At 35.1% G+C, this 25,686-nt stretch overlaps 1 protein-coding gene and 1 long non-coding RNA gene across 2 annotated transcripts in view; one reads left to right on the forward strand and one right to left on the reverse strand.

Moving 5' to 3' along the window:
* The window catches only part of NLGN1 (neuroligin 1), a 1,046,258-nt gene that overhangs the window by 61,233 nt on the left and 959,339 nt on the right, over nucleotides 1-25,686 (forward strand). The window lies entirely within an intron of this gene.
* The window catches only part of LOC116422967, a 118,572-nt gene continuing 111,205 nt past the window's right edge, over nucleotides 18,320-25,686 (reverse strand). The window contains exon 3 of the long non-coding RNA XR_004233456.1: nucleotides 18,320-18,826. This is a non-coding gene — a long non-coding RNA (uncharacterized LOC116422967). The remainder of the gene's footprint in view (nucleotides 18,827-25,686) is intronic.

A 25,686-nucleotide genomic window follows, 5' to 3' on the forward strand; every position in this document is an offset into this window, starting at 1 on the left:
AATGAAACCAAAATCTCTCCCTGATCCACAATTATTCTTTCCACTCTCATTTACTCTAATGACATGAGTCTGGCTTTTAATAGCTGCGATGTAAGCAACCTGGCCCCATGAGAGTGTCCGGCGTGCCTTAAGTTCAGTTGGCCTATTAATAGTTCTGTAGCTTCAAAGTGACTTTTGGGACTTCTGACACTTTCACCAGTGACCTTTAAAAGCTTGGTGGCTGGTCCCTAGGTGGTCTTCTTTGGAGAATGCATTTGGAAGGTATTTGTGAACAGTTAGTTCCTAGAAAAAAAAAGTCTCATATCCTCTTGCTTTTCATAACAATAGTAGTAATTAATGATAGCCATAATAATAACAGAAGCACTAGGGCTCCGGACAGAGAGACGTTTTTGGAGCCAGGAAGACCTGCATTCAAATCCTGTCTTTGACACATAAAGGGTATGTGATTCTGAGCATGTCACTTAATCTCTTAATGCCCCAGGAAATACTCTAAAACTACAACTTTTTGTTATTTAATTTTGTTTTTAGCTAGCATTTATATAGAACTTTAAGTTTTACCAAGCTATATACACATGTATGTTGCTAGGTGATGCAGTGGATTGAGCACTAGGTTCTGGCACTAGGCCTGGAGTCAGGAGGACTTGAGTTCAAATGTGGCCTCAGACACTGACTAGCTGTGTGAACCTGGGCAAGTCACTCAATCCCATTTGCCTCAGTTGCTCATTTGTAAAATAGAGAAAAAGGCAAACTAATGGAGTAGTTTGGACTCCAATGTCTTTGTTAAAACAATAACAACAACAACAACTAACAGGGTCATGAAAAATTGGATGGACTAAAGTGAATATGTTATTGCCTCATTTGATTCTGTGATCATCACAGCCACTATCTGATGTTAAGTTCAAGGGGCAGCTAGATGGTGCAGTGGATATAGCGTCATCCCTGAAGCCAGAAGGAACTCAAAGGAGCTCAAATTCAGCCTCAGACACTTCATACTTACTTAATATACGTAACAAACATACTTAACCCCAGCTGCCTTAAAAAAAAGATATTTTAATTTCAATTATCATCCCCATTTTGAAGATGAAAAAACTGAGGTAGCAAGGGATATGAGATTTGCCTCTAGGCACACAGTCAGTAACTTCCCAAGGCAGGATTTTAATTCAGGTCTTTCTGATGTTAGGGCCAATGCTCAACTCACTGAGACATTTGGGTGCCTCAATGTTAAGGTACAGTTTGGGGAATTCCCTATACAAATAAAATCATAGTTCCAGACTTAGTATTCCTCTTCCTCCTCCTCCTTTCCTTCTCCTCTACTTCCTTCTACTACTGCTACCACCAGTAATAATTGTAATTATAGCGATCATGGTGATATGAAGAAGGGAATCATGGAGCATCAATCAATGAACATTTATCAAGTACCAATTGGTGCAGCTAGAGTTGTCTTTGGAGTTAGAAAAAATTGAGTTCAAGTCTTGTTTCTGCCACGTATTATCCATTTGATTTTGGACAAATCACTTTTTCTCTGAGCTCTGGGTATATTTCTCACATTGTCGGTTACAGAGGAGGACTTGGAACAAGTCAGGAAGACTTCTGTCCAAATCTATTTCATCACTAGCAAGTTTCTTAATGTCTCTGAGCCTCAGGAAAAAAAAATGTAAAAATGCACCAATATATAGGGGGTTGTTGTCTATCAGCCCTAGGGAAGGAGGATATCTCATGCTGGTATTCAATAATACCACTAATGATTCATAGATAGTTAAGCAGGGCAATAGTCAGAGGCAATCCTGACAAGCTATATCCCCCATTTCTTTTCTCCCTTTTTGACTAAACTTTTTGGGAAGACTACTTACAATTGCCATATTCATGATTTGTTTTTCCCCTCTCATTTTTAAATCTCTATGTTCTGGCTTTTGACCTTACCATTTAGCCAAAACATTTCTCTCTAAAGTCATCAATGATCTATCAAATCTAATGGCCCTCCTTCAATCTTTATCCTTCTTGTCCTCTCTCCAGCCTTGACTCTCTAAAATCACCTTCCCCCCTTTGATAATCTTTTTTTTCCTCTAGATTTTCAGGATACTACTCTTTCCTGGTTCTCTTTCTATCTATTTGACTGCTCCTCATTAACCCTTATTGATTCTTTGTCTAGGTCATATCCACTAGAAATGGATGTTGTTCATGTCTCTAGAACTAGACCTTTTTTTCTCTTCTCTCTATACCATTTCACTTGGGGATCTCTTCAGTGCCCATAATTTCAATATCATCTCTATACTAATCATTCTCACATCTTCTTATCCAATCTCTTAATATCAAGACTTGTATTTCTAACTATGCTAGAAATCTCAAATTAGATATATCATAGATGTCTTAAACCAAACAATATCAAAACTTAAATCATTAACTTTCAAAACTCTCCCCCTTCTCAACTTCACTATTAATGTAGAGGACACCATCATCCTCCCAGTAACCTAGGATCACAGATATCTTTGGTTCCTCACTCTGTTTTATTGTTTACCCCTACCCAATTCAATCATTGCCAATCTACTCTTGTTATAGTATCTTTATACTATTTGTATATGCTGTCTACTTTTCCTCTAATACAACTGCCACTCTGGTTTAGGTCCTTATATATTCATATGTGGATTATTGCCATAGCATGCCACTCCATCTCCCTGTCTCAAGTTCTTCCCCATTCCAGTCCATCCTTCACTCAGTTGTCAAATTAATCTTTCTAGAGCACAAGTCTAGCACTTGGCATGGTTCCTGGAATGCAGTTGGCACTTAAAAATGTTTATAGACTGGTTGACTTGTTTTCAGGAAGACCTGTGGTGAATCTCTTCCTCAGAAGCTAAATTAGCTCTAAGATTCTAGGCAAATTATTTAACTTTTCTCAGCTTTGGTCTTATCATCTACAGAATAGGGATAATAATGGCCCATATTTCATCAGGAATTTTTGAGAGTCAAGTGAGGTAAAATATGTACAGCACTTAGCTAAACTTAAAGCACTATACAAATGCTAGCCATTATTAGCCATTGTCCACATTCGCACATTGAATATATAAATATATTGATACATATATACACATGCATACATAAAGGAAAGTGCTTTCCTTAATACTAGCACATTGCATTAGCCAATAAATTGACCTTTTCCCATGTTACAGAACACAAAAAAACACATCAGAGGATATCTAAGTCTATCCAACCCAAACTACATGAAACAGTTATAAATTTAGCCACATTCCCAAAAGCTGACCATCCACTCTTTGTTTCAAGACTTAGGTGGAAAGAGAGCCCACCATATCCTTATGGGCTTCTGCCATTTCATTTGTCAATATCTGTCAAAGGTGAAGAAATTGAATCTCAGAGAAGTTGTGACTTGCAGGATCACACAATTAGAAACGATGATATGCTAGAATAAGATTTTGAATCCAAATTTCTTATTTTCAAACCCAGCATTTCAAACCCATTTTCCCTATGTCATAGCAATTTTTGTTTGCTTTATTTAAAAAAAAAAGGAAGTTTAGGAAAGTAATTTGTTTGGTTCTCATAGAATACTGGAGAATATGAATTCAATGATCAAGGAATATCATTCTTATGTTCCTTCAACCATGTACCACTGAAGCGAATGAGAAGAATTGATAATGCTTGTCGAACTGGGCAACAGGTGAGTGGAGAGGACCCTATTTACAACACCAGGGGTGCTAGAGTGGTGGTACAGGATACTATCCATCTACTCTCTTCCTTGCCTTTTTTCTTATTCAAGTATAGATCTATGATTTAATTAATGTCAAGGAGTTCTATTGTGTTAACTTTTCTGCAGCTTATAGTCTTAGAGAGTGAATTGACTGAGAGTTAAGATACTTGAGTCAAATGTCTCACCTAGTGATATACTGCCAGTACACATACAGGGGTGGTGGAGCTCTTACAGTTCATTCAGATATCAAAGACATCCAACAAATATTGCATCCTGGGTCTTCACTAGTCTTGACTTTTGTCTTGCCACTGAATTTTGTCAACTGGAAGAGAGAGTGAAGCTGGTTCTTTGGTGCAATTCTGCCTCACTTAAATCCAACTCATGCATGAGTCTGGACATGACTACATGATATTATTGGAATCCTTTGAAAACAAAGGACAGAAACAACAATAACAATAGCTAAGATGCATCAGAGAATTTTAACCCAGCTCTTTCTGAGTGTGAGGCTGCTCTTTTTGTACTATGTATCTCTATCCACTAATCCCAAAGAAAGATCACAAGTATGCTAAGGTCCCTGGGACAAGGGACATGATAGCTTCATGTTGGGTCTTTCAACCAATCGGTAAATAGACATATTTTGGTCTCAGCACAGATACTATCTCCCATAGGAAAGTTTATCATGTAATTATCTAAGTGATACATTTCCCTCAGTAGATTATAAACTCCTTGAGGATAGAGATTGTTTTAGTCTTGTCTTTGTATAACCAGAATCTAGCACATGAGGGAGACTTAGTTAATGTCTGCTAGGCAGAATTGCATTTGAGTTTTTGATGAATAGGGTCTTGATTTGAATAGAGCAATTTGTGAGGCAGTGCACATGAGCAAAAATGTCTGAGTATCAGAAAGACTTGAGTTTGAACCTAGTGTATAAATCTGTCTTTCTATGTACAAGCTGTGTGATATTGGGAAAGCCACCTGATCTCTCCAAACTCCATTTTTCTGATGTATAAAATGGGAGTAATAACTATAAAGGATGGATAAGAGAGTCACATAAGAGAAGACATGTAAAGTATGTTAGAAGCCTTAAAGTGATATGAAAATGTCAGCCATTGTTACTGTCTATTGCAGGTGTACTGCAGGAGACAAAAGAAGGTTGGTCATTTTCATTCCCAGAAAATTGGCCCACATGCCTGTTTTGGTTCCTCAAAGGGAAGCACTTGGAAAAAAACATGTCTGTGTTTTATTCAACTGCTTGTTAAACACAAATGCTTTTTGCATGGCTACTTATTTTTTTTTCCTTCTAGATGCAAAAATAGTATTAAGCTGCTGAATACGGATATGGCCATGTCCCTGACAATGAGGATATAACAAAAGACTTTTAAAGTCTTAAAAACTATAAGATTGTAAATTGGGTATGTATTGTTGCTTATTCTCTTAGACTTGGTTATATTTAATGGCTTTTATTTCTATACATTTCTAAAAAAAAAAAGATGGTTCACTGGGATGAATGGGGAAGGATACATTCAGAAATGAATATAACACAAAATCAAAAAGTATTATAATAAAAAAAGCATAAATGCATATGCTAAAGTTGTTTTCCCCATTCTTAAGTAAAAGTGGTAATCTCCAATCACTTTGACTCAGACAATAGTCTATGATTCAAATTTCATTTACTTGAGAGCTTTTGACAAAAGTTGTGAGATGAGCAATTTGTGGATCCATTGGAGAGTGGATCTAATTGTAGTATACTATTCCTTCCACCAAGAATCAGCAATCTTGACAGTTCTTTTGGAGGAAGCCATCTTCCTAGAGACAGCAAGAGATCCCTCTCCTGATTGAGTGACTTGAAGTAGATCTTGAGGCAGATCCTTCAACCTTAAGCAAATGATATGAAGTAAAATAGAAGGCTGCAGGGCTATCCTAAGGGTCCTTGTGAGCTTGGCAAACTATGCTATGATATGGGTAGGTAAGACGTAATGATAATCTTCTGAATAACTTCTATGAGCTGAGCAGAGCAAATAGGCAAAGGTATTAGCCACCAGGTAGGACCCATTAGGAGGTGTTTATAGTGCTTGCTTTCCAGTGATGGATCCATTACACAATGCTATTCTCAGTGTCCCCACCTCCTTGGCACTTAACAGTGACAGCTGCAGCTTCATGGGTGACCCATTACTTTTGTTGTAGCCAAGAGATCAACACATAGGGCTGTGGGATCAGGCCTGAAGCTACTAAATTGAGTATGCATCCGACAGCACAGATGCATCAATGCCTAAGGTACAAACAGCATATAGAGAATATAAATAGACACTGTGTTATGGACATTGATGTGTCTTTTGCCTGGCACATGAACTCTTAGTAAAAGCTGTGGGATGAACAGCTCAGTGTTCCACTGGAGGGTGCCAAGATATATTGCTGGAGTAAGAGTGAAATGAAATGAATTTAAATGAAGCTCAGTCACAACGGGGCTTTCCAACTCCTAAGGAAGGAGAAACAGTTATCCACCTCCCCACCTCCCTCAGCAAACTGGGCAGGTTTCAGAGACTTGCCCTCACTTTATAACTCAATCATCTCTTGCTGAATAACTCAGACTCCCAGTACAGTTTTTTCCTTGCTCTCATCTACAAAATGCCAGTTAGTATTTCATGCATGAGTTTATATATGTTTATGTCTGTTTGTCTCCAATATTTATTTACTCTCAATTTACTACACTTAGTTACTCACTTTATCATCTTTCCACCTATATTTAAATCTATTATTTATCTGTCTATATATTGTATCTAGCTTTGTTTCTTTGTTTCTGTGTATTTGCAATATCTATTATTTTCCTGCCTATATGTTATCCATCATCTCTTTGCTGTTCATCTATCAATCTATCAATATGTTTATCTATCTCCCTATCCATTTATCCATCTATCCATTCATCTCTCTCTCTCTCCCTCTCCCTCTTCCTCTCTCTCTTCCTCTCCCTCTCCCTCTCCCTCTCCCCCTACCTGTCTGTCTGTCCATCTATCTAACTATCTATCTGTGTAGCTTTGGCATCAGGAATATGTGGGTCCATGTACTTTCTCTGATATCTGTGTCATCATTAACAAATCAATAATCTCAGTGTCTCAAGGAATTCCACTCTTATAGATCTATGGTTTTAAGATTCTAAATTTTCTATCTTGGGGGAATAATCTTCCCCAACTCTTTTTAACTTTCTCAAATTCTGTATTTCAGCTAAAAAAAATATGTGCTTAAGATCAGAGGCTATCTTGCTTTTTCATTTGTATTTCTATCACTTGGCATGGCAGTTAGTCCCTAGTAATAAATGTGTGTGTGTGTATGTGTATGGGGGGGAGTTGGTCAGTGTTGGTTGACTACTACTCAGTTTTGCATTTTTATTCTTCCAATCCTTTTGCATATCTTGGAAATATTTCTTCTGGTTATCTCTGCTTATCTAATCCTTTCTCTGAACCTTCCCCATACCACTGCAATCCAGAATACTTGTGGATGAACTATCTAGTATTTGAGGAGAGGCAATATAGGCTTTTTCATTTTTGACCTTGGTTTCAGAAAGAGTTGTATTCAGAATCTGTCTCTGCTATGCACCTTCTCTACAATTCACTTTATCTCCATAAGTTTTAGTTCTGTTAAAAGGAGTAATAAAGGAATCACAGAATGACATCCTGATAATTATTTATTTGGCAATTCATGAAGTTGCAGAAACAAATGGGATCTAAGGCTCTTGGTAAACCAAGGACTCTGAATCTTGATTTCTATTCAGTTAATGTAAATTTGGAGGGGTTGAAAAACAGCATGAGGGGGATTGAGATACATGGTTTCTGATTGATGGATAGGATTGAGAAACACAGAGGTGAGAGACAAAGCAGCAGTTTTTGACATTATTAAGTCAGGTGACCTATGGAAGGAGACCATAATCTTGGGACTTCTCCAAAATCAGGTGACTTATAAGCAGCTAAAACTTAAATTCACAAAACGGTAGGTAAAGGGAAAATGGAGTCATTAATGCTGCTTTTAATATAACCAGCTCTCTCCTATGGAAAATTCAATGTATTTTGTGAACTTGGAGCTGTTATATATGTCTATTATTTTTTCTATGTCCTTTCACCATAATTTTCTCTTTTGTGATGCTTTTCATTCATACATTATTGGAATGAACTAGTATTGTTCTTCATTATTTTCATTCTTCTACAATTCATTTGAGAAATAATAGATAAATAAGAGCTCCAATGATAAATGACAGATATGTTGATGGCATTCAGGCTAAGATACTCTGGCACTTCCTCCATGAAATCCACAGATCCTTGAAAGAGTTGGCCTACCATTGCATTTCTCTATGACCAAATATATGATATAAAGTTGGAAAGACAACTCATAGAACTGGTCCAGAGGATTCATTCAGTTTATATATATACTCTAGTAGGTCAGTGGTGATGTGGAATGCAGAATCAAATCAGGAAAGGAGAAGAAGATGGGTAGCATTTAATAAAGAGGGCAGCAATTTCATTTTAGTTCACCTCAACTCATCCAGTTTGTATGTAGCTAGTAAGTAAGAAAAATGATAAAAAACAAACAAACAAACAAAAACAAAAACAAAAAACAAAAGGAAAGTGCAAGAGTGTCTGCACACAGAGATTTTACATCTTCTTGAGGAGAAACAAGATAATCTATGATTTCCAAATACTCTGTTGAGCAAAATTAAATAATTTAATGCCCCTGTTCTTCATGCAAGAGGCAGAATTATATAGTAGATAGAGCCAACTTTGAAGTTAAGAATACATGAATTCAAGTCACACATCTAACACATATTGGCTGTATGACCTTGGATAAATCACTATCTTTTGGCTATAGGCTCTAGACAGCTCTTTTGGATTCTAAATTGTGAAGCAAGTGCAAACCTGTACCGATAGAGGGTTTCCCTCTTTAAGGAATTCTATATAAGAGTAAAATAAAATTGGGTGGAGTCAAGATGGCCAAGAGCAGAAATATCTCAATGTGGTCTCCTCCAAGCTTCCCTCAAATTACCAGCAGATTAAGCCTCTGAACTGGTTTTGGAGTGACAGAACCCACAAATATTTGGAGTACAAAAAGTTTCCAGAAGAAGATACTTTGGAAGAACTTCAGAAAAGGTCTGTTTCAGTTGAGTAGGGGAAGAGGCTACTGAACCCAGACTGCAGCCCAGGGAACCCAAGGCAAGGAGCTGGGGTAGGAAGTCAAGAGGAATCTACTGTGAGGCTCTTAAGCCATTTTGTCCTAGTTACAAGCCAATGGATCAGCAGATTAGCTGTAAAACATCTAAAGTAAATAAAAAAGGCAAATTGTGAGTCCCTGAACCCTAGAAGAATGCAGGACCTGGCCACACCTAGCCAAGGCCAGACACCAACCCCAGGGCAAACTAAAGTAGATGTTGCCCCTTTGTCTTAAGAACTGACCCTCAACTTTAAAAAAAAATATGAGCCAAAAAAAAGGCAGAAAGATCTCTGACCACAGACAGTTTTTATGGGGAAAAAGAAGAACAGACTTCATACCCTGAGGATCCTAAAGGTAAATCAGCTCTAGATGAAGACCCAAAGGGTGATATGAGTTGGTTCCTATTTCACAAGGCTCTCTTGGAAGAATTCAGAAATGGATATGAAAAGATAGAAGAAAAATGGGAAATGCAAATATGATCTTTGCAAGAGGGTATGGGAAAGGAAAAAAAGAAATTATCTGAAGAAAACTCCTTACAAAATAGATTTGATGAAGTGGAAAAAACATATAACTCCTTACAAAATATTTATGAAAAAGAAACCAATTCATTGAAAAATAGGTTTTGTAAAATGCAAAAAAATTGCAATGACCAAAACATTTCAACTGGCCAAATGCTAAAGGAGATAAAAAAGGCAACTGAAGAAAATAATTCACTAAAAATTAGAATCGAAGAAATGGAAGTGAATGATTCGATGAGACTTCAAGAATCAGTCAAATAAAACCAAAAAATGAAGATAAAAGAAAATGTAAAATACCTCACTAGAAAAACAATTGACCTTCTAAGAGAGGCAATCCAAGGATTATTGGACTTCCTGAACACCACGATATGATAATAAAAAAAAAAAAAAGCCTAGACATCATGTTTCATAAAATCATAAAAGAAAACTGCCCAGATGTCCTAGGACCACAGGGTAAAATAACCATTGATAAAATTCACTTTCCAGAAAGAGACACCAAAATGAAAACTCCTAAGAATATAGTTGCTAAATTTTAGAATTATCAAATCAAGAAGAAAATATTGCAAGCAGCCAGAAGGAAACATTTAAATACTGAGGAGCCACAATCAAGGATTTCTCAGGACCTACCAGCTTCCACTTTAAAAGCTTGAAGAGCATGGAATCTGATATTGCAAAAGGGAAAGGAACTTGGATTTCAGCCAAGAATCAACTATCCAGCAAAATTGATCATCATCTTTCAGGGAAAAAGATGGGCATTCAATGAAACAGGTGAATTTCATTTATTTCTGATGAAAATACCAAAGCTGCATAGACAATTTGATCTTCAGATATAGAACTCAAAGTAGGAGCATAAAAAGGAAAGAAAAAAAAACTTTCATTTAATAGTTAAAAAGCTTATATCCCTCTATGGGATGATGATATGTCCTAAGTCTTGAGATCTGTATCTCTGCTATAGGTATACTTAGAGGCTGCAGATATAATTTGATTTTATTGTGATGATTTAAAAAAAGAACTTGGAGGAGAAAAGGTGATTCTACTGGAAGAAAAGGAAAATGGAGTTAAAGGGTTGTAAATTATATCTCATGAGGAGGCAAAAAAAAAAAAAAAACTATTTCAACTGAGAAAAAGAGAGGAGGGGGATGAGTATTGTGCTTATCTTATTCTCATAGATTTGACTCAAAGAGAGAATATTAGGTACACTTATTTTCACAGAAGCTTGTCTCACCCTATAGAGAAGTAGGAGGAGAAGGGGGAAAGGAAGGGGAAAGGCTAATAGAAGACAACAGAAATAGAAGGGGAAAAGTATAAGAAAGGGGGAAGAGATGCAAAAGGAGAGGGATGTTTGATAGAGGGGGTGATCAGTGACAAAATACTGGGGGAGAGGGAAAGGGGGAAAGGGAAGAGAAAAGCATAACTGGGAGTAAACAAAATGGCAGAAAATACAGAGTTAGTAATTTTATCTGTGAAGGGATGAACTTTCCCATAAAACAGAAACAGATAGCAGACTGGATGAAAAACCAGAATCCTACATTTTTGTTGTTTACAAGAAACTCATTTCAAGCAGAGTGATACATTTAGAGTAAAGGTAAAAGTCTGGAGCAAAATCTATTATGTTTCATCAGAGGTAAAAAAAAAAAAAAAAAAAAAGCAGGGGTAGCAATTTTGATCTCATATCAAACAAAAGCAAGAATAGATCTAATTAAAAGAGATAAGGAAAGAAGCTGCATCCTACTTAAAAGTACTACAGATAATGAAGTAATAGATATACTAAACATATATGCACCAAGTGGTATAGCATCCAAATTCCTAGAGGAGAAGTTAAGAGAGTTGCAAGAATAATTAGTCAGCAAAACTATTAGTGAAGGATTTCAACTTTGCTCCCTCAGAACTAGATACATCGAACCACAAAATAAATAAGAAAGAAGTTAAGAAGGTAAATAGAAGCCTAGAAAAGTTAGTGATGATAGTACTTTGTAGAAAACTGAATGGAGACCAAAAGGAATATACTTTTTTTCTCGACAGTACATGGAACCTATACAAAAATTAGCCATGTATTAGAGCATAAAAACCTCAAAATCAAATGCAGAAAGGGAAAAATAGTAAATTCATTTTTTCTCAAATCATGGATCATGGTGCAATAAAAATTACATGCAATAAAAAAACAGGGGAAAATAGACCAAAAATTAAGTGGAAACTAAAAAAAAAAAAAATCTGATCCTAAAAAATGAGTGGGTGAAACGACAAATCATAGACACAATAATTTCACCCAAGACAATGACAACAGTGACAAAACATATGAAAATTTGTGGAATGCAAATTATTTGGGGAAATTTAAATCTCTAGATGCCTACTTATATAAAATAGAGAGAGAAGATCTATGAATTGGGCTTGCAACTAAAAAAAGCTAGAAAAAAGACAAATTAAACCCCCTACCCCAATTAAATGCCAAATTTGAAATTCTGAAAATAAAAGGGAAGATTAATAAAATTGAAAGTAAGAAAACTACTGAATTAATAAATAAAACTAAGAGTTGGCGTTATGAAAAAAGCAAAATAGATAAATTTTTACTTAATTTGATTAGAAAAAGGAAAGTGGAAAATTAAATTGTTAGTCTCAAAAATTGAAAGGGAGAAGTTTCCACCAAATGAAGAAGAAATTAGAGCATTAATTAGGAATTATTTTGCCCAACTATATGTTGATAAATATGATAATCTAAGTGAAATGGAGAAATACTTACAAAAATATAAATTGCCCAGATAACAGAAGAAATAAATTACTTAAATAGTCTTATTTTAGAAAAAAGAAATAGAAAAAATTATTAATCAATTCCCTAAGAAAAAATCTCCAGGACCAGATGGATGTACATGTGAATTCTTCCAAACATTTAAAGAACAATTAATTCTAATACTGTACAAACTATTAGAAAAAAAAAATAGGGGAAAAAGGAGTCCAACAAATTCCTTTTATGACACAATTATGATATTGATACCTAAACCAGGTAAGTTTACAACAGAAAGAAAATTATATACCAATTTCCCTAATGAATATTGATGCAAAAATATTAAATAAAATAGTAGCAAATAAATTACATAATGTCTTCCCCAGGATAATACACTATGACCAAGTAATATTTCTACCAGGAATGCAGGGCTGGTTCAATATTAGGAAAACTATTAGTGTAATTGTCTATATCAATAACCAAACTAACAAAAATCATATGATTATCTCAATAGATGCAGAAAAAGCATTTGATAAAATCCAACACTCATTCCTATTAAAAACACTAGAGAGTATAGGAATAAATGGATTTTTCCTTAAACTGATCAGTAGCATCTATTTAAAACCATAAGAAAGCATCATATGTAATGGGAACAAACCAGAACCATTTCCAGTAAGAGCAGGATTGAAACAAAGTTGCCCAGTGTCTTCATTTATATTCAATATTATATTATTGGACATATTATATTATTGTGCAGGAATCTCTATCATCAAATAATCACAATTTCAGGGCAAAGAAGACTTAGAGGATGCATAGTGGGAATAAAGATTATTGCCCATGATATCTTGCATGGTAGAAATCTATCTATAAAACCCATCATGGATTTGACTGAAACAGTTGTGGGTAGGTCATGGGAACATAAATAGATATGGATAGTCTTAATATTGCACTGGTTAACATATATTAAAAGAACTAGAATAAGAAGCTTTAAGTGAATTGAGTAGTTTATCTTTGGAAGATTTATGAAAAGACATGTAAACACGATGAATAAGGTAATAATTTATGGGAGGATTGTAATCTGTACTATTGGAGTGAGTCCCTATACTGAAGAATTTGTGTATTCATTGAAGGACAAAATATATCATTATTTACGTTTCAGATGTGTAGATTTTAAATCCACAAAGACAGGGATTATATCTTATATTTATTTTTAGTCTTATGCAACATTTAGTATGATATTTTGCTCATTAGGTGCTCAATAAATATGTTGATTTATTTACTGATTGCCCTTGATTCTAATCTCAGAAAGGGAGTAATTTTAACAATTCTTTAATATACTATCCTTTGTCTACAGAGTGTATTTTAGGGGACTCCCATCATCAGTGCATGTTCCTCATATTATTTTCCTAGACTGCACAGAATTTTCTTTCAATTATTATATACCCAGTTACACAAATGGTCACAGGAGAAGCCTTGTTCTGCTGATATAGATATATTAGTTTACATTAGAAAATTCAGAAAACCTCTATCAGTGGTTCCCTCATTAAGACAATGCTATCCAGGAGGCTGGTCATGAAGTGAATGATAGCAAAGTGAAGATCTGATAGATGTACATAATTTCCTTTTTCTGTTTAGATACCCGTAGAAACCATGAGTAGTAAAATTGGTGAGAACTGAATTAAATATGAGACTTAGTTAGCACTAGCTAAAGTTTTAGAAACTGAAATAGGAATTGCCTCTGACCACTATTTATGTTTGTATGTATATCTATCTATCTATATCTAATTATATACTTTCTCCCTTTGAACCAATTTAAATATAGGTAAGGTTTAAGCATTGCCCATCCCCTCCATCATTTCCCTCCTCATGTAAAAACTTTTCTATTCATGCTTCTCCTTTCTTCTTTCTCATCCCAGAACATCCTTCTTTCTCACCTATTCATTAAATAAAATCATCCCAACATAATTCTCTCTCTCCCTCTCTCTCTCACACCCCTCTCTCCTCTCTCTTTCTCTTTCTCTCTCTCTTTGCCATATTTCTCTCATGCCATCTTTCTATGTACATTCCTTCTAACTGTTAAAATAATAGTTCTTGGAAGTTACATGTATTATTTTCACATATAGAAAGGTAAAACATTTAAATTTATTGATTCTCTTATGATTTCTCTTTTGTGTTTAACTTTTTATGCCTTATTTGAAGACAAATTTTCTATTCAGCTCTGGTCTTTTTCATCAAGAATACTTGAGTGTGCCATATTTCATTAAATATTCATTTCCCCTGAAAGATTATACTTAGTATTTCTGGAGTAGATATTCTTGGTTGTAATCCCAGCTCTTGCCTACTGTAATATCATATCCCAAATTCTCTACATTCTGATTTTGGGCTAGATTTATTTTTTTTTTAAGATCATGCCTTAAATCCCAATCATCTGGCTCTTATTAATTGGCTACCAATATGTCCCAATCCAAGTCTCACTTGGTCATTACTGGGCCTCTGATGGCTCAAAATGAGTGTGAATAGCAATGTGTTGGTTAGAAAACCTGAAAATATTAAACTCCCAGCTTGATTTTGTTTTGTTTGTTTGTTTGCTTGCTTGCTTGTTTCTCGGACTATCTTTCCCTCAGTTCTTCCCTAGCTTTAACCACTGATTGGTTGCTGCTTCAGTGAAATTGAGACCTGGGAAAGAGCATAGATTCAAAAGACTAAAGTATTACACAACATCTAGGGGCATCACCACTCATCTTCATCTATATTTTACCATTGGACCTAGATGACTCTACAGGAAAGAGTGAGGCTTGTGACTTTGTACAGCCTCCTCTCCCTTAAATTTAATTCATTTGCAAGTCATGACATCATCTTTATGATTTCACAATCCTCTTCAAGAACAAAGGACATTGTACTCCAAGCCCTCCATTTCTTTAATGTGGTAGCTGCTAAATCTTGTGGGACTCCAACTGTGACTCCATAGTAGTTGAATGATTTCTCTCTGGCTGATTGAATTTCTCCTTTACCTGAAAGCTATGGGATTTGATTATAATATGTCTTGGAGTTTTCTTGGGGATGTCTTTCAGGTGCTGATTAGTGGATTATCTTATTACCTATTTTACCCTCTGGTTCTAACATATTAGAGCAGTTTTCATTAATAATGATTTCTTAAAATATGACATTTAAGCTCTTTATTTAATCAAGGTTTTCAAGTAATCAATATCTTTTAAATTATCTCTCCTTGTTTTATTTTCCTGGTTAGTTGTTTTTCTGATAAGATATTGCACATTTTCTTTTTCTTTTTAATTCTTTTGACTTTGTTTACACACACACACACACACACACACACACACACATAATGATGTCATTATCTTTCATTTGCCCAATTCTGTTTTTAAGGAATTATTTTCTTTTTTTTTTAAGAAAATAATTTAATATTTTCCTGGTCATTTAAATAAAAAAAATTAAACTTCTAAGTTCCTGATTCTCTCCCTTATCCCTACCTCCAGCTTCCATTAAGAAATCACATATAAAGTTATGCAAAGCATTTCCACAAAATAAATTTTTAAAAATCCTTAAGAAAAATCAACAGAGAGAGAGAGAGAGAGAGAGAGAGAGAGAGAGAGGAGGGGAGGGAGGAAGGGAGGGAGGGAGAGGGGAAGGGAGAGGGAGCGAAGGAGAGGAAGGTAGGGAGAGAGGGAGAGAGAGAGGGAGGAAGAGAAGGAGAGGGAGGGAGGAAGGGAGGGAGGGAGAGAATGCAACAATCTGTATTCAGACACTCTCAGTTTCTTCTCTAGGTATGGACAGGTTTTTAAATAAGTTCTTCGGAGTAGTTGTGGATCATTGTACTTCTGAGAATAACAGTCATTTCACAGCAGGTCATCCTGAAACATTGTTATTATTTTGTATACAGCACATTTCATTTGAGTTCATTGAGGACTTTGGAGGTGTTTTTCTGTGAGCATCCTGCTCATCATTTCCCATAGAAATAATATTCCATGACAATCACATACCAGAATTTATTCAGCATTCCCTAATTGAAGGGCATCCCCTCAATTTCCATTTTTTTTTTTTTTTTTTGCTGCTACAAATATTTTTGTACATATAGGTCCAAAGGAAATTTTATGAAAATCAGGGTCCTGTCCATAGAGAATGGAATGGAAAATTCAAAGTGAAATCCACAGTATTTAAAGGCAACCAGAGAAGCGATCATTAGGGATGAAAAGTTTGAACATATTTGGCTTTTAAAAATACTATCCTATAGTAGCATCCCCTAAAATTTGATCATGAGAATCTTACTTGTTTTGTTCGAGTTTATAAGATGAGAAAGTGAATCCACTGACATATTTTCTTATCTTTGAGGCAGATACTATATATATATATATATATATATATATATATATACACATATGAAGATAATATGAGTGCATATACATGTCTGCACACATTTATATGTATGTAGCTGTACAAGGTTGAAACTCTTGAGCTGATGCACTTAGGTCAGACAACTGAACTCTTAAGTCTAATTACCAATTGGACAATACTCTATTAACATATGCTTGGAAAATGGCCCTATCCTACTATTCTGTGCTGGCTCAATAACTGGTGTACCCAGAGAATTGTAGGAGGGACTAGGGGGTGGAGTAAGACTAGCCAGAGTCACTTTTTGGGTAGGAGACAAAGATGAGAGGTCATGGAGATCCTGTATCCATCCAATTCACTTCTACCTCTAAATACCAAGAATAAAGACCAAGGACTTTTGCTTATCCTGACTCTGGCTCATTCTAAGATATCCAGGGTGGTAACTCGGTCTTCACATTTAGCTTTAGTTTTGGTCTTTGTTACTATGCCTATTCATCTATTCACTTAGCTTTTTTAGAATCTTAGTCACTTTCTTTCCTCTCACAATACAGTTTGTGCCTACTTTAGCATACTCATTCTAGTCTGTTATTTGTTCCAGATGAAATAAACAAGTTGTCTTCATCCTCTGTCAGCTGAGAAATCTTGCAGTATGATGGATAGTACATCATGAATAATTAGATAGTATTAGCCTGTAAGTCCTAATAGAAACAGTACATCTCCGAGACTGGCTGCTTATTTCACAAAGGGCAGGGCATCTTAATGGAGTAAATGCATCTGTTTTAGAGTCAGCCCACAGTCAAGTGCAAGGAAACTTTCAGAAGGAGAAAATGTCTTAGATAATATGGAAATTGGCCCATTCTAGTAGTCTTAGATCTACTCAATTCTTTCCTTGTTTAGTCAGTAAGCTTGTATTAAATGCTTACTATGTGCCACAAATTATGCTAAATGATCCAAATAAAAATATAATGATTGAAATGACACCTATTCTCAGAAGTCTCCTTTGATAATTTTTTTTTATTTTGATCAATGGACTCCACCCCACCAGAGAACTTCTAACCTTTTCTCTCTATTCTTGTACTCTGTTTTATTAAGTCATAAAAGGGAAGGCAAAGAATCTGCTTTTGATAATTAGTTTGGATCTGGAATATCTGAACAATCCCAGGGTGATATTAGAAGATCTCAAAAAGAGCATTATTTTTTTACTTTCTTGAGATGATTGGCCATTGGGTTTAAAAAAAAATAGATTAGCTCCATGCAGCTGATAGCTATTAAAACACTGAATATTTTGATTTGCTGAAAGAAGCAACTTTCTTTTGTTTTGAACTTCAGGGCCCCCATGGAACCCTAAAAGGAAGGGAAGATGATGTGGGAAACTGTCATATCACAAATTTCTGAGTTGGATTTGAAGTTCTCTGAATTCCCTCTCTGGTTTAATGTTGTATGATTCTGAAAATGATGCTTTTTCTTCTTTTTCTTCCTTCCTTCCTTCCTTCCTTCCTTCCTTCCTTCCTTCCTTCCTTCCTTCCTTCCTTCCTTCCTTCCTTCCTTCCTTTCTTTTTTTTTTTTTTTTTTTTTTTTGTAATGATGCAAAGCATTCCTCCTTTGCCCATACTATCCTCCAGATGGCTATCTGTAAACAAGGTAAGCTAGTTAGAGCTGTACAAGGTGTTTCCCAAAAATTGTCATAAAGAGATGCAGCCCTTTTCATTCTTCACTGGGCAATCATTTCTGGCCTATTTTAAAACTTCCTTTCCCTGTTCATTTCCCCATAGAAATATACTTTAGTCAGCTTCTTAGAATCATTTTTTTTCCTGCCCAGGAAGACATGCTTGCTAGTTTCACACAGCTGGGTGGGTGCCAACAGGCTAATAACACAGTGTTGCCCTTAATGAGGTGGCAGACTCCCTACTTCTATGAATGGATGCCTTGGAAGTCATTTGGCAAGGGGACACCCTACCTAAATTGAATTGCTCCTAATAACCCCGGAAACATTTTTACTGTTATCTGCGAACAGGAAGCACAAAAGGCATCTTCAGCCTAGGCAACAACTTAAGCACACAAACGTAGGAGTCCCTGTAATATTTTGAGCGTCAGCAATTTTATCATCCATGAAAGACACAAAAGATTTATGATGGACTAGTGGTTAGAGGGTTCACAGTGGAATCTGGGAAGACCTAGGTTCAAGCCCTCCCAATGACACGTATGAGTCTTGAAAAGTCACAAAATTTCTCTGTGTCCTTGGTTGCTCTGTAAGATTAAAGGTTTCAGAAAATGTGACAATCAGCCTTGATAAAAGGAAATTTCCTCTTTTGCAAGATGAAATCACAGGGCCAGATCTTCCCCATTCCTAGGCTAAGGAAAGAACATGAAAAGAGAAATTCAGGATCTTTAAATGAGAATTGCCCTTCTTAAAATTAAAACAAAGGATCTACTTGCCCTCAAATGTAATTATATACAAACATAGTAACACAAATCAATGAAACTAGGTTAATCTTTAATTTTTTTGGTATAAGATTGTAGTGCTAGAGGTGTAAGAGACCTCAGAGATCATTGCCTTGGTTTCAAGCAGTAGAAAAGGAGCTGGGTTCAAATAACTCCTTCTGGTAGTTATTACTTTTGTGATCTTTCTCTTTTGTGACTCTCAGTTTACACATCTTGTAAATGGAAGTTATAAGCTACATGAGCTCAGAGCATCTTCCCAATTTGAAATCTAAACTGTGATCTTGAAATTTACTATGAATCACTTCAAGGTATAGGAGTGGATTCTGAAATTAAATGTCATTCACTAACTTTTGTGAGCATACATCTTTGATATATGTTTACAAAATGATTCAAGGGAAATTTTAAGCTTTGCAAAACCATATAAGGATTATAATTCAATTTTACAACTTGAAAGTTCACCATACCCATAATTTACCATATTCAATTCAACAAACATTTATTGAATATATAGTATAAGCAAGGTGCTATGAGTAATGCTATAATGTATATAAGGATACAAACAGCCTTTAAGGATTTCCTATTCTGTTTTAAGTATATATGCAGATTAATAAATACAAGATAATTTGAATTGAGGGATAGAATGAACAATTACTGGAACCTCAGTGAAGCCTTGAAGAAAGTTTGGGACACTAAGAAGTAGAGAAGAGAGAGAGCATTGCAGATATGGAGGATAGCTCTTGCAAAGGCATGATAATAGGACAGTAAAATCAGGTCTCACTAGTAACTAATAGGCAAATTCTGGCTAGAATATTGTATGTGTGAAGGAAAACAATGTAAAAACTACATCTGAAGAGGTAAGTTGAAACCTAGCCTTTAAGGATTTTAGATGCTAAGCTTATTAGTTTTTATTTTATCCTAGAGGCAATAGGGAGCCATCAAAGGTTCTTAAGTAGAGAAATGATATGATTAAAACTGCATTTTAAGATTATCATTTTGGCAGCCACGTAGGTGATGGATTAGAAAGGAGAAAGGATGGAAGTAGTTAGGAAGCTATTGCAGTAGTCCCAGCAGAGAATTTAACTTGATTGGGCTTCCACTTAGTCCACCAGTGTAATGGCATTGGCCATGTTTTTATTAGGGATTTAATTTTTAGAGGACCAAAACATGAAGGGAAATCTTGGTGCAAGTGATTTGACTTGACAATGTGAATCCCTTTAAAAAGAATAGAATGACAAGAAAGCTAGAAGTTGGAGGTATACAAGAGATCATATTAGATAAAGATTTTTATGCTTTGAGAGGATCAGATAACTAGACTTTACTAGACTTACAGATTGGCAATTTGGTCAGGACAACCTGGAATTGTCCTAGGGACAAACTGAAAGGTACAGAAAGAACTCAAATCAGATTTCTAAGTGGCCCTATAGCATAAAGACACAGCCTGGTTGTGTAAATACAAAGTTAGAAAACTTTAATCATCACCCTCTCTATATACCTTAAGGATTCAGTTAACTCCATTGTTCACTGTTACTTCTAAGATCAGCCTTTTGGTACTACACTAGTCTGATTTGCTTTTCCTTGAGTGTGGTACTTTTGTTTCTTATCTCCTATTTCTTGCCTCTGTACTTATGCCCCACCTTTGCCCAAAGCCTGGAACTTTCTCCCTCTTCAAAGCCATATCTTAAAATTAAAAGTTGCTTTCAAGACTTGCCTAATAATCCAACTTCTCCAAGAGGTCTTTTCCTGTTCCATTTCTCTCCCTCTTCATGGTGCCCTCCAGAAATTAATCCTTCAGAGCCTAAGATTATCCTTCATCTATATTCTTTCTCTTTTATGCATTTAGTTATTTCTGTGTTGAATTTCTATTAAATTGGAAGATCCTTGAGGATGGGCACCATGAGGTGCCTTACATAATAATTAGTTATTGTTAATGGAGGTTATCCTTTTTCTTAAAAAGGATAAAAAAAAAAGGAACCAAAGGACCATCACTAGTGTCCGACTGTGTCTGGTCAGATTAACATGAGCTTAGAATGCTCTGCCACATATAGTTCCTATGAACATTTGGAGTGGCTTCTTTAATGTGCAAACATTTTGAATTTCTTTTGAGCTAATTTAATGCTGCTTTATTCATAGAAGACATCACCTTCTCTGACCAGGGCACACCATGCTGGGTAGTCCTGTGCTAGTGTCTTCCATATCATACAATCAATTTTAAAGTTTTTAAAAAAGACCTCGAGAGTGCCCTTGTATGGCTTTTTCTAACCATTTTGTAAGCACTTATTTAGCATAGTTCTTGACACATTATAAATATTTGCTGACTGATTGACAAAATATAACCAAAAAAATTTTTCTGCAATTGTAATGCTTCACTCACCAGACATTTGTTATGTGTTTACCCTGTTTGTAAAACTGAATTATATATAAGTGGGTTACCAAAAAGAAAGTTTGAAAAGTTGGTATCAATGGAGAGGGAAAGAAAATTGTTATTCAAATAGGTGGAAACTTACAATTTTCTGAGAAACTTTAGTTATGATCAAATAATCAAGAAAGTGCCATATGTTGGGAGGATTGAAGACTGGAATTGATTAGGGAAGGATGTATCTGGCAAAATCGATTTGGAGGGAGGTCTTGCTATAATCAATGGGCTCTCATTACCACTGTCTTAGGATTTTTACTCATCTTAAAAGTGAATATAAAGAAATGCAAGATAACAGAAGTAGAATAAAAAATAAACTGCCGTCCAAACCTCCATCCACCATTAGTCAAAATTGTTCATAATAATACATAGCTCAGAAGATACAGCACTGGGTTTGGAGTCAGGAAGACCTGGCACTCACTATTTGTGTGACTTTAAATCAGTCATTTACCCTCTATTTGCCTTAGTTTTTTCAACTTTAAAATGGGCATAAAAATAGTATCTTCTTTCTGGGACTGTTGTAAGGATTAAGTGGGCTAATACATGTAAAGCACAGGTAAATGTTACATAAATGCTAATTTTCTTCCTTGGGTCTTCTCCTATCAAAGAACAACTGCTTTTTATTGTTATTTTCATTTACATTATTCTTGTTCTTATTATATAGTAAGATATTCTACATTATTATTTTTCTTTTGCTTCTGCTTTTATAACATTACTTTTTATAAGTTATTATATATATATGTCTTATAAGTTGAGTGACTTGCCCACAGTCACACAGCTAGTAAATGTCTGAGGCCAGATTTCAATTCAGGAAGCTAAATCTGCCTAATTCCAGGCCCAGCACTCTACCCATTCCTCTACCTACCTATCCCATTCTGACAAGTCTTTCCACCTTTTCTGAGTTTCTTATGGTTGCTATTATTATGAATTTCTCATATTGGATTATATCCCCATAATACTCCATGACATTTGAATGTCACAGTCTGTTTATTTGTTCCCTAAACTAGTTTGTTTCCATTTTTTGTTGTTTGTGGTGTTCTTCTTTTCTAAAATATATAATGGTTCTCTGGAAGCAGGTTTCTTGGGGAGGTTTCTGGAGGTAGCCTTCGTTTCAGTTCCAAGTAATAATCACCTCAAATGCAGCCAGGGACATAAGTATAGTCTTTTATTGTCTCTTGGTTCCGAGAGCTCTTGTTGCTAGTCTTTTGCCTCTGCCAGCTTCTGCCTCTAGCTCAACTCCGACTCCTGGCAATCTTCCGAACTGACTGACTGACTGAAGTTCTTTTTATGCTCTGTTAGAGGTGTAAACTCAAAGATTGACTACTCCTCTGAGAGTGGGGTTATGGGAGGTGTGAATTTGGATATCTCATACTGAACCCTGAAATCTTCCAAATGTGTGAACTAATGTGTTAGTTAATGTGTGAACTCTCAAAGGTGTTAACTTAAGCATTGTTTCTATCAATTCCATTGAGTTATCACCTTGTTTCAAGTTTTGGCTCATAACAGCTGTTATAAAAAGTTTTGCCTTTAAAGTTTTGCTTTATTTGAGGTCTTTCCTCCCTCTTATCTTTGACTTCTTAGGAATAAATGTCTTGTCATGGGATTACCACATTAAAGTGTATAAACAATTGTAGAATATCTCAAATTATTTTCCAGAATATTTGGACCAATTCAATGCTGAAACAATATAATCATGTGATAATCTTCCCCATACTCTCTAGCATTGATTGTTCCTAATTACAAAGTTGACTGTTTCCATCTTTTATCATCTCTAGTACTTCATATATTATGAAATAAAATCTCAGGATTGTTTAAATGTACATTTATCTTTTTATTAATGATTCAGGGAAGTTTTTCAAAGAGCTGATAATAATTTTCAATGCTTTTCAACACTGTTTTTTTTTATATCCTTTGAATACTTTGCTACTAAGAGATAGCTTAGTTTTATATGTTTGAGTTAATTCTCTACATGTCTTGGATATTAGATTACAAGAAATATATTTGAAACAAATAATTTCCTACTTAAGTTTGTCATTTTATTCTAGTTGTATAGCTTTTGTTTGTACAAATGTTTTAAGTTTTTGAAATTATTAATTATATCTTTTCTAATCTATTGTATTCCTTGTTTATTTAAGAATTTACCGCCAGGTATAGGCATGAAAGATTGTTCCTTCTATGCTCCTTCTATTCTTCCTATTTTTATGATGATTTCGTTGCCTTTTAGCATTATTAGCTCAAAGCTTCAAGAAAAGATGGAGAGGGGAAAACAGTATGAAACTTCTGTTAAGAGTTTTGGCAAAATATTGCCTGGGCAAGATAATACACTATGATCAAGTAGGATTTATACCAGGAATGCAGGGCTGGTTCAATATTAGGAAAACTATCAATATAATTGGCCATGTCAATAACCAAATTAACAAAAACCATATGATCATCTCAATAGATGCAGAAAAAGCATTTGATAAAATCCAACATCCATTCCTATTAAAAACACTTGAGAGTATAGGAATAAATGGACTTTTCCTTAAAATAATCAGCAGCATCTATTTAAAACCATCAGTAAGCATCATATGTAATGGAGACAAACTGCAACCATTCCCAATAAGATCTGGAGTGAAACAAGGTTGCCCACTATCACCGTTACTATTTAATATTGTATTAGAAACGCTAGCTATAGCAATAAGAGCTGAGAAAGAGATTAAAGGAATAAGAATAGGCAATGAGGAAGCCAAATTATCACTCTTTGCCGATGACATGATGGTATACTTGGAGAACCCCAGAGATTCTGCTAAAAAGTTATTAGAAATAATCCACAACTTTAGCAAAGTTGCTGGTTATAAAATAAACCCACATAAGTCATCAGCTCTTATATATCACTAACAAAATCCAACAGTCAGAGTTACAAAGAGAAATTCCATTTAAAGTAACTACTGATAATATAAAATATTTAGGAATCTATCTGCCAAGGGAAAATCAGAAACTTTATGAGCAAAATTACAGACCACTTTTCACACAAATTAAGTCTGATCTAACCAATTGGAAAAATATTAAATGCTCTTGGATAGGGCGAGCAAATATAATAAAGATGACAATATTACCTAAACTAATCTATTTATTTAGCGCTATACCAATCAGACTCCCAAAAAACTATTTTAATGACCTAGAAAAAATAACAACAAAGTTCATATGGAAAAACAAAAGGTCAAGAATTTCAAGGGAATTAATGAAAAAAAAATCAAATGATGGTGGCTTAGCTGTACCAGATCTAAAATTATATTATAGAGCAGCAGTTACCAAAACTATTTGGTATTGGCTAAGGAATAGATTAGTTGATCAGTGGAATAGATTAGGTTCAAGGGATAAAACAGTCAACAAATATAGCAACCTAGTCTTTGACAAACCCAAAGATCCCAGCTTTTGGGATAAGAACTTACTGTTTGATAAAAATTGCTGGGAAAATTGGAAACTAATATGGCAGAAACTAGGCATTGATCCATACTTAACGCCGTACACCAAGATAAGGTCAAAATGGGTTCATGACCTAGGCATAAAGAATGAAATTATTAATAAATTAGAGGAACACATGATAGTTTACCTCTCAGACCTGTGGAAGGGGAAGGTCTTTATGACCAAAGCAGAACTAGAGATCATTACTGATCACAAAATAGAAAATTTCGATTATACCAAACTGAAAAGTTTTTGTACAAACAAAACTAATGCAGACAAGATTAGAAGGGAAGCAATAAACTGGGAAAATATTTTTACAGTCAAAGGTTCTGATAAAGGCCTCATTTCCAAAATATATAGAGAATTAACTCTAATTTATAAAAAATCAAGCCATTCTCCAATTGAAAAATGGTCAAAGGATATGAACAGACAATTCTCAGATGAAGAAATTGAAACTATTTCTAGTCATATGAAAAGATGCTCCAAGTCATTATTAATCAGAGAAATGCAAATTAAGACAACTCTAAGATACCACTACACACCTGTCAGATTGGCTAAGATGACAGGAAAAAATAATGATGATTGTTGGAGGGGATGCGGGAAAACTGGGACATTGATGCATTGTTGGTGGAGTTGTGAACGAATCCAACCATTTTGGAGAGTAGTTTGGAACTATGCTCAAAAAGTTATCAAACTGTGCATACCCTTTGATCCAGCAGTGTTACTACTGGGATTATATCCCAAAGAGATTATAAAGAAGGGAAAGGGACCTGTATGTGCACGAATGTTTGTGGCAGCCCTTTTTGTAGTGGCTAGAAACTGGAAACTGAATGGATGTCCATCAGTTGGAGAATGGCTGAATAAATTGTGGTATATGAAAATTATGGAATATTACTGTTCTGTAAGAAAT

The sequence above is a fragment of the Sarcophilus harrisii genome, chromosome 3 (genome assembly GCF_902635505.1).
Source record: "Sarcophilus harrisii chromosome 3, mSarHar1.11, whole genome shotgun sequence".
NCBI lineage: Eukaryota > Metazoa > Chordata > Mammalia > Dasyuromorphia > Dasyuridae > Sarcophilus > Sarcophilus harrisii.